We start from the raw sequence: 9,674 nt of genomic DNA on the forward strand, positions 1-9,674 counted from the left end.
AAGGCTTGTCACAAAAGCTGCACAATCGATCGGACCAACCAACACAAGTTTCGAAAACGAAAATAGGGAATCGATTTTAACGGCCTTCTCTCGGAGCGCGTCCAGCTCGCCACTATATGCTCGCAGCGAACGCGCGTCACACAGCAACTGCAGGTTCTGACACACACACACACACACAGCCTATTAGTGCATAATATCAATGTAGCCTTCAGTAATGTTTTTCATTGATGTTATGGCAGTCCACATTGCTGACTTGTGCGCGTCTCAAGTGCCCTCTTTACGTTCGCCCTAATGCCTGTTTAGTTGTCGGTGGATTTGCCTATATTTGGCGTTGAAAAACGGATCAACGCCAAATATAGGCAATTTACTAACGATTCAATGAACACTTTGCCTATGTCTCAAAAATCGAACAGGATTTTTTTTTCACAAAAGTGACAGCCCTATACGAGAGGACACCAAAGTTGCAATATGTAGCATTTGTTCTGCAAAAATCTCCAAAATTGTGGATTTTTTTTTGCACAATTTTTAAAAAACTATTTTATTTGATGGAACATAAAACTTGAAGAATAATTATTATTTATATTTATTGTTAAAAATATTTTATGTTTTGTTATGTAACTGTTAATAAAAGTTTGATTATTATATTGTGATTTTTCAATTCAGATCCATTAAATCCAAGCAATATATATATACGTTTTTAAAAGAAGCCATTTTCGGCTTCAGTTTCGGTTTTCGGCCAAGTGCATCCTAAATTTTCGGTTTCGGCGCAGAATTTTCATTTCGGTGCATCACTAATATATATATAAACTATATATATATATATTTTTTTTTTAATTTAATAGTGCATAATTATAATATTTTAACATTATACCGTAATTGTTGCCTATATTACTGCATAGTAATCTTGCATTTGCGTTGAGATGTAGAATTGCCTCTGTTCAGTTGTATTCCCAATGCTATTTTAATGTTGCATTTGTGCTAAGTGATGTTCATTCAATCCTAATCAATTATTTCAATAGTTGTAATGATAGTTGTTCCGTGTGTGTGGGGAGAGAGAGAGATTATAGATTAAATTAACTAATAATATCTTACAAATTTGTCAACAGAAAAAAGTATGAAAGACCCCGAACTGACCGTGCTGTTGGCGTATGCAAGAAGATCGTGAGTGCCTTTTCATACTCTTGGAAAAGAAGAAGAGTTGAAGAAAGCCCAGGCAGAGCACCATCTTCACTTTCATCGTTTTGATCACAGAAACACCAACAAGGTGGGGGTCACGCCAGATGATGATCCAGAGGGTGCTTGAACAAGAGAAGGCACTATCACAGGTACTGGAAGCAGACTTGGCAAGATACAGATGTCTTGGAATCCATAAGCCGGACGCTCTGCCCACTGCTGGAATTCACAGATGCGCTGTCTGGTGAAGATTATGTCAGTGTGTCGTACATCAAACCTGTTCTCCATCTTTTCAACAACACTGTTCTTGCTGCAGCTGATGATGACACCGAGCTGACCAAGGACATGAAAAGAGTCATCCTAAAGTACTTAAACGAGAAGTACTCGGACCCAAAAACGGTTGACCTGCTGGATATGGCCTCCTTGGTCGACCCACGGTTTAAAGATGCGTATATAGCTGATGACCGCCAGGAGTTCATCAAGACCAGAGCGGTAGCAGAAATTCTGTCACTGTTGGAGGTGCAAGCTGCAACAGTCAGAGAGCCACTGCCCAAAACAAGCACAGAAGCTGCAGCTGATGATGCTGAAGCTGCTGGAGTAGCTGTTGAGAGGCAATCAAAGAAGGTAAAACAGAGCCTGGGAAGCTCTTTCAAAAAGGCCTCCTCTGATGGCACAACTGCTCTCGCTGACAGAGAGGCCATCGAAGTGGAGCTAAAAATTTACCTGCAGACAATGCAGGTTGATGGAGAGACTGATCCACTGGACTGGTGGCGGCTGTACCAAGCTAATTTTCCAAGGGTGGCTAGACTGAGATAGAAGACTGTATTTATTTGAAACTAAATTATGTGTTGGTTTCATTTTCAATAGTATGAGTTCTATTATAGTTCTGTGGCTAAAACCACCATCAAAATGTTCTACTAGGAACCAGTAACAAGACACACCCTTTGAAGTTGAGATTGAATACTGTATGTTTTAAAAAGGTGTGTCAATGGGTTCAAATTTAATTAAATAGTATGCATCCCGATTTACATGTGATAGTAAAAGATGGCAGTAAATATTGTTCTTTGAACAAATAACAAGACACACCCATTTAAATTTACATATCAAACTGTATGCATTCTTAATTAATTTATTTAAACTTCTGAATGTCAGACTTGGTCGAGACAAGTGCAATATGTTCCTCTAGGTGGCGGTAAACTGCACAACCTTTGTCATGCTTTGCAAGCATTTTCTCAAGTCTGTACAGTTCAATAACTTTTGTTGTGCTACAGTTATGTGAATGAAACCAACAGCTCAATGTTCTTTTATGAACACATAATAATACACACCCCTTTTTTTAAGATTTATTATTTGTCAGGGCTCAGAACCGGTTCAAGGAACGAAAACGAAAAACAAACAAAATTTTGACAGGAACAGAACCAGAAACTAAATCAAAATCAAATTTTATAGTTCCGAACACAATCGAAAATTTTAAATGGCCATTAACCGGTTAATAACGTTATTTTATCATTCCATTTAATATTTGAAATTTGCTGTCAACCAATCACGAATTCCAGCAGTACAGCATATCCAAATATGACGCTGGAGCCAACGAGTGAAATGTCCGCTCAGCTGTGATCTCATCATGGGCAAGTCTCAATGGCAATGCACCGCCTTCAGGGCCAGATTAAGGCCAAATTGGGCCTGATGCTGTAGCGTAAAAAGGCCCTATTTTTTTCTCGGCATTGGTGAGTGTGCATTCGACACTCAAGCATCAGCATGCTTAGCCTTTCCTGCCCAACTGAGGACCGCAGCTCTCTTTTCATTATTCCCAACTTTGAGAAGCTCCACTCGCTGGGGGCATTGGACAACATCATGCACAGATATATGCGCTAACCAATTTCGACATCTGGAAACGTCTGAGAAGGTTTCAACGATGAAAAAAGCTAGTACAAGCTCTGCTTATTCATTCACAGTCACTGGTTTCTGAGTGTGTAATTTTGCTAATTTTGGCTAATTTTGACCGATTAATAATCAGTTAAATGGCATTTTAGCCTTTATTATTTTGGAAGTAATAAGGCTAATAAAAAGCGCCGCGACTTTGTTGTTGAGTTGAGTTGAGTTGAAAATCTAGAGAAGATGATGCTGTATTGGCTGTGACTTAGCGTTAGATCTCTATTTCCTTTTCTTTTTGAGTGAATAAAACGCTATACTTTTTTATTATTATTACATTATTATTTTTATTAGGCAAATAAATAATAAATCGGAGTGAACCGATTTAATTTTTTTTCCATTTTCAAGCCCTGTCATTTATACATTTCAAAAGTGAAGCATTTAGATGGACTTTTTCTCTTCGTTTTGCACTTTGCAGATAGTCCCTTTCCTGCACTTTTACATTATAAGGTCTATCAGTTATAATTCCTTAAGGCAGATTAAACCATTAAAACACAATGTGTGTTCTCTTCTACATTTGAAAACCATTACAACGAAGGAAGTTTCGTGTCATTGTGCTAAATCGTTAAATAATTATTGAAGATCTCCAGACAGACTTTATATAGGTGTTTACGGTTTATGGCTGGAATTTACAGACGGTCCCTTAAACAATGCGACTATCCATGGATATATAGATATTGAAACTAACTTTACAGCACAAACAGATTTTATCGGCAAAAAAAAAAAAAGTCTAAAAAATTTTTTATCGCGGCAGCAATAACTGATATTGGTTCGTATTTATTCTCCTCTCAGATCACGAGACTAACAGCAACATTATCACTGCAAACATCGAAACCATCATTTACACGAACACACAAAAACATAAAATCTCTCAGTTCTTAATGAACTCCGTGTGTTTCCCTCACATAGAGCTACTTACTGCCTGCTGCTGCTGCTTTAAATGTCGAAGTCAGAAAACACACAAACAGCTTACTCGATGAAAACAAGACAGAAACGAGCTCGTGTACTGTTCAAACATACAGTGTAAAGTGTGTTTTCCAGTTGTTTAAAGATGAGAAATACCGTGAACTGCTCTCCTCTCCTCAGAAGATCGCTGCAGCTGCGTCAGAAAGCTTTGATGACTCTTAGTTCACGGTTTCTGCTGAAAGTGATTTGTTCCTCAGCTCTCACTGAATCCAGGACTGCAGCCGTTGAGCTCAAGCAGAACAAAAAAAGAGCAGTTTCCCAAACACTGGGCGTTTTCACACCGGGATACACGTTTAAACTGTCCAACCAGGAAACCCCTAAGAAGAAAACGAGCGTTATTATTCTCTTTTTACTTTCTGAAGTTACCAGCTATATTGTTATGTCTAGATCATGAGAAAACAACTTATGTCAAGTTTATGATTAATGTCTTTAGGACATTCATAAACCAGAGAACAAATGCATTTTTCCTGTTACACAGCACACATTTAACAAAGTCTCCTTGAAGTTGTGAATCTTTTAAAGTGAAGAAATTAGAAAACTGCTTAAAAACTGCAGCCTCCTCTCTCCAGACCTTTAAGTCTCAACTTAAAACTCATCTATTCACTTTGTTCTCTAAATAACTCATTTACCTTTCTGCTTCTCAATTTCCCAGTTTCTGTCTGTATGAGCACCTTCTTGACATAATTGATGTTCATCTTATGATTGCATGACCTCTTGTTGTTAATAACCTGTTCTTTGTCAACACTTGTTTGTCTGATTGTCTGGTGTATTTTTTATTTTTATTTTGCCAATTCCGTCTGTTATTTTGTAAAGCATCTTAAAAATCTGGTGTTGCGCTATACAAAATAATAATAATAATATAATAAAATTAAAATGGATTAAACCTGGATTTCATTTTGATTTAACACTTATTTGCTTAAAGCTGTATTGTATTTGATGAGAAATAAAAGCAAAAGCTGAAGATTGTTTTCTGGTCATTCATCAGTGTCTTTACAAAGATACACAATCAAACTGACGTGACGACAGTGATTAACCTCACATAAAGACACATTTACATAGATGGACGAACATAATCATTTTGTAAACGTGGACAATTACATTTGCATTAAGCACCCAGTTTGTGCTTGTCCATGCTTTACAGTTTCTGTGTCTGTGCTCAATAGCAATGTGTTCATCCTGTCTTGTGTTTTTCATCATTCAGCATTAATGTCTGAGATCTCAGTGAAGAAGCAGAATTGGTGTTTTGTGTTCACTGTTTGATCCTCACGATTCATTCAGAGCTAAACACTAGAAACCAGTTCAGAAAGCTCAGTGTGGACATCAGACAGACGCAGTGCTCCTCGTGTCTCTGCTTCACTTTCTTAACTCACTTCACTTTGAACTCAAATCAGATTTCTGCTGACTCTATATAAGGGGGTCAAGCTCATTTTCACTTTTCAAGGGAAACTTCAACATTATGACTGTCCTCAAAGGACCGATTGTAACTGTAAGACTGTACAAAAGTCACCACTCTTTAACATATTGTTAAATTACTGTCTTTTATTACAAAGATAGAATATGCATTAGCATAGATGTAAAATGTTAGTGCTCTGTTATTTTGACATAAGTACTTTCACGTGAAGGCAAACACAAAAGAGGAAGTAAAAAGCAAGAGCGAGAGAATGACAGGGAGGGTGCAGATCGTCCCTTATACTCTATACATCAGAGCACTTATTGTTCAGAACTGAAGTCGTCAACTAAAATGCAGAAAAACTATATTAATCAGTACACCACGACCTTTAAGTGTGCGTCGCAGTACCGTATCGTATCTCTTTATGAAGACAAGAATATTCTGACTAGCTGATAGTTTGCAGATAATAACACAAAAGAGCACAGCAGCTCATAAACATAAACACTGATAATATGTTTGCTTTGTGGTAATTGTGTCATTTATTTTTTCATGGTACATATTTGTATTCGTGGATTCTCAGAACTCGACTCTCCTCCACTCGAGTCTTATCAAAGACTCGCCATCATACCCTTCTTTCCCTAATCAAAGAAAAATACAGAGTAAATCAAAAGAATAGATACATGATTACATAGATATATGAGAATACAGAAAATCAATAAAACCATTCCAGTAATGATCATAGCCAAACAAGTACCAGGCCCCAGAAGGGTTTTCCCAGGGCACTTTTAATCCAAGAAAACACATCAGATTCATCAGAAACTAAACTACTCTCATCTATCGCATCTCACCGTTGTCTCATTTGTTGGATTATATCAATCATCATATTTTGAATATCTTGAATATACAAACTCCATCCTCTCATGCAAGAATATAATCGAGAGCGGCACGATTCAGTAAAGCAACTTATTTAAGATCTTTCATCTCTTCTGTTAATAAATGGGGCGGCAGTGGCTCAGTGGTTCATGTAGGTTGTCTACAAACCGGAAGGTTGGTGGTTCGATCCCCGGCTCCACCTGACCAAGTGTCGAGGTGTCCTTGAGCAAGACATCTAACCCCAGCTGCTCCCGACGAGCTGGATGGCGCCTTAAATGGCAGACACCGCAGTCGGTGTGTGAATGTGTGTGTGTGTGAATGGGTGAATGTGAGGCAAATTGTAAAGCGCTTTGGATGGCCATGTGGTCTGTTGAAAGCGCTATATAAAAATGCAGTCCATGCAGTCCAGTCCATAAATGGAATCCTTCTATAGCATAATTAGTGAAAGATTCTAATTGCAAGCTTATATTAATGGTTAAATATGCATTATGTACAGTGACGTACCAGGGGAAAACTCCGTCCAGAGTTTTAACACCTGGAGAGATACAGAGATGAGGTCTATATTCTCTGCGTGAATGTTTAACTCGTTTAAAGCTCAACGTCCAATCAGTGGCTCCCCTTTTCTGGACAAGAATGTTAAATGAGTGTGAAGCCAGCCAGCGTAGCAACATCCTGACCATTTCTTAGGTAACCAATGATAAGCATTGCTACCACGAATCCATAATTTTTCTCTTAAAAACAACATTTAATAAAAAATGTAAGCACATGCAGAATTTTATTTATAAAAATAAATAATTATACAGCTTTTTAAAATGAGAAATTATACTAAATGATCTTTATGGGAATAGAAAAATGTAGAAAGTTTACTGTAAATGGAAGGTGTAGGGGATGATACTGTATAAAAATCATAAATGTACTGTAGTATTGGCGCCGGTACAGGATGGCTGCCTCCGTGACGAGCTCTGCATATGTTTTTGTCTTTTTGTTAGTTTGTCCTGTCTTTAGTTATATTCCTGCAATCAGTTTCACCAGGGATGAACTGCTGAACATTCGGCAGAACGCACCACAAGATGTTTTTCTGGATTTCAATTATTCAGACGTTTTACTGAATATTGTTATCGGAGGAGCAGCGGCACTGATCAAACGCTTCAGGACGCGCAAACGGGGAAAGCGAGCTGGCGTGCTCTTCAGACTCAGGAAGCGCGTTGCCTAGCATCCATCTGGCAAATCTACGCTCTCTACCCAACAAAACGGACGAACTCCTTCTGCTCTCTCGGACAAATAAGGATTTCACACACTCTGCTGCTCTGTGTTTCACGGAAACCTGGCTGAATGACGCCATACCGGACAGCGCGCTCCATCTGCCGGGCTTTCAGCTGATTAGAGCGGATCGCGACGCAGAATCAACGGGGAAATTGCGTGGCGGCGGGACATGCTTTTACATCAATGAACGGTGGTGTACAGATGTAACTGTGTTAAAGAAGATGTGCTGTCCTGATCTAGAAATGCAGTTTGTCAACTGCAAGCCGTTCTATTCGCCGCGGGAGTTTCACTCGCTCATTCTGGTTAGTGTTTACATCCCTCCGCAAGCGCAAGTAAGTCTGGCTTTACAGGAACTCGCTGAGCACATCACAGAGACAGAACAACAACACCCGGACTCTGTTTTAGTCATTCTCGGGGACTTTAATAAAGCCAATCTCTCCTGTGAACTGCCAAAATACAGACAGCATGTTACCTGTCCCACCAGAGACAGTAATATATTGGATCACTGTTACACAACAATAAAGGATGCATATCACTTTGTTTCACGAGCAGCTTTGGGACGTTCTGATCACCTTCTGGTTCATCTTATACCGACCTACGGGCAGAAACTAAAATCAGCTAAACCTGTATTAAGGACTGTAAAAAGATGGACTAATGAAGCAGAGCAGGATTTACAATCTTGTTTTGACCTCACTGATTGGAGTGTTTTTGAAGCTGCTGCCACCGATCTGGATGAACTCACAGAGACCGTAACATCATATATCAGTTTCTGTGAGGATATGTGTATTCCTACCAAGACTCAACTAAATTACAACAATGACAAACCGTGGTTCACTGCAAAACTCAGACAGCTCCGTCAGGCCAAAGAAGATGCTTACAGGAAGGGGGACAATGTATTGTATAAACAGGCTAAATACACATTGGAAAAGGAGATCAGAGTGGCAAAGAGGAATTATTCTGAAAAAATGATTTATCCTGTTTGTGGACTTCAGCTCGGCCTTTAACACGATCATCCCAAACCTCCTCCTGCCCAAACTAACTCAGCTCTCCGTGCCCACCTCCGTCTGTCAGTGGATCAACAGCTTCCTGACAGACAGGCAGCAGCTAGTGAGGCTGGGAAAATACACATCCAGCACCCGTACAATCAGCACCGGAGCTCCCCAGGGCTGTGTTCTCTCCCCACTGCTCTTCTCCCTGTACACTAATGATTGCACATCTAAGGACCCCTCTGTCAAGCTCCTGAAGTTTGCAGATGACACCACACTCATCGGCCTCATTCAGGACGGTGACGAGTCTGCTTATAGACAGGAGGTTAAAGAGCTGGCTGTCTGGTGCACTCTCAACAACCTGGAGCTTAACACGCTCAAAACAGTGGAGATGATCGTGGACTTCAGGAGAAACCCCCCTGCACTCCCCCCACTCACCATCATGAACAGCACTGTGACTGCAGTGGAGTCATTCAGGTTCCTGGGCACCACCATCTCTCAGGACCTGAAGTGGGACATTCACATTGACTCCATTGTGAAAAAGGCCCAGCAGAGGTTGTACTTCCTTCGCCAGCTGAGGAAGTTTAATCTGCCACAGGATCTGCTGAAACAGTTCTACTCCACCATCATCGAATCCATCCTCTGCACTTCAGTAACTGTCTGGTTCAGCTCAGCTTCTAAATCTGACCTCAGAAGACTACAGAGGGTAGTCCGGACTGCTGAGCGAATCATCGGTTCAACTCTCCCATCTATTCAAGAACTGTACTTATCCAGAGTGAGCAAAAGGGCTGTTAAAATCACTCTGGACCCCTCACATCCAGCACACTCCCTCTTTGAACTGTTGCCATCTGGTCGACGCTACAGAGCACTGAGCACCAGAACGACCAGACACAGGAACAGTTTCTTCCCTCAGGCAATCCATCTTATGAACAGCTGATACACACTGAACACACTACACTTTATATTTATATACACATACACTTAATTTATCTAACACACATACTTAGTATACACTTACATTTTGCACATAATATACATGTACATACATAACTGCATTTTTGTAATATACCTGCCTACAATTGTCAATTTGT

General features: G+C 39.8%; 1 protein-coding gene across 3 annotated transcripts in view; it reads right to left on the bottom strand.

Moving 5' to 3' along the window:
- Positions 1 to 4,390, bottom strand: part of LOC132156835 (gastrula zinc finger protein XlCGF57.1-like) — a 295,441-nt gene extending 291,051 nt beyond the window's left edge. The window contains exon 1 of one of the 3 annotated variants that reach the window (XR_009437505.1): positions 4,168 to 4,390. The gene's annotated coding sequence lies outside the window, so the exon portion shown is untranslated. Of the gene's footprint in view, positions 1 to 1,134; positions 1,275 to 4,167 lie in introns of those variants that run through there. The other 2 variants (XR_009437503.1, XM_059566068.1) reach the window with 2 other exon arrangements.
- Between the last annotated feature and the right edge of the window lie 5,284 nt (positions 4,391 to 9,674).

The sequence above is a fragment of the Carassius carassius genome, chromosome 1 (assembly GCF_963082965.1).
Source record: "Carassius carassius chromosome 1, fCarCar2.1, whole genome shotgun sequence".
Classification (NCBI taxonomy): domain Eukaryota; kingdom Metazoa; phylum Chordata; class Actinopteri; order Cypriniformes; family Cyprinidae; genus Carassius; species Carassius carassius.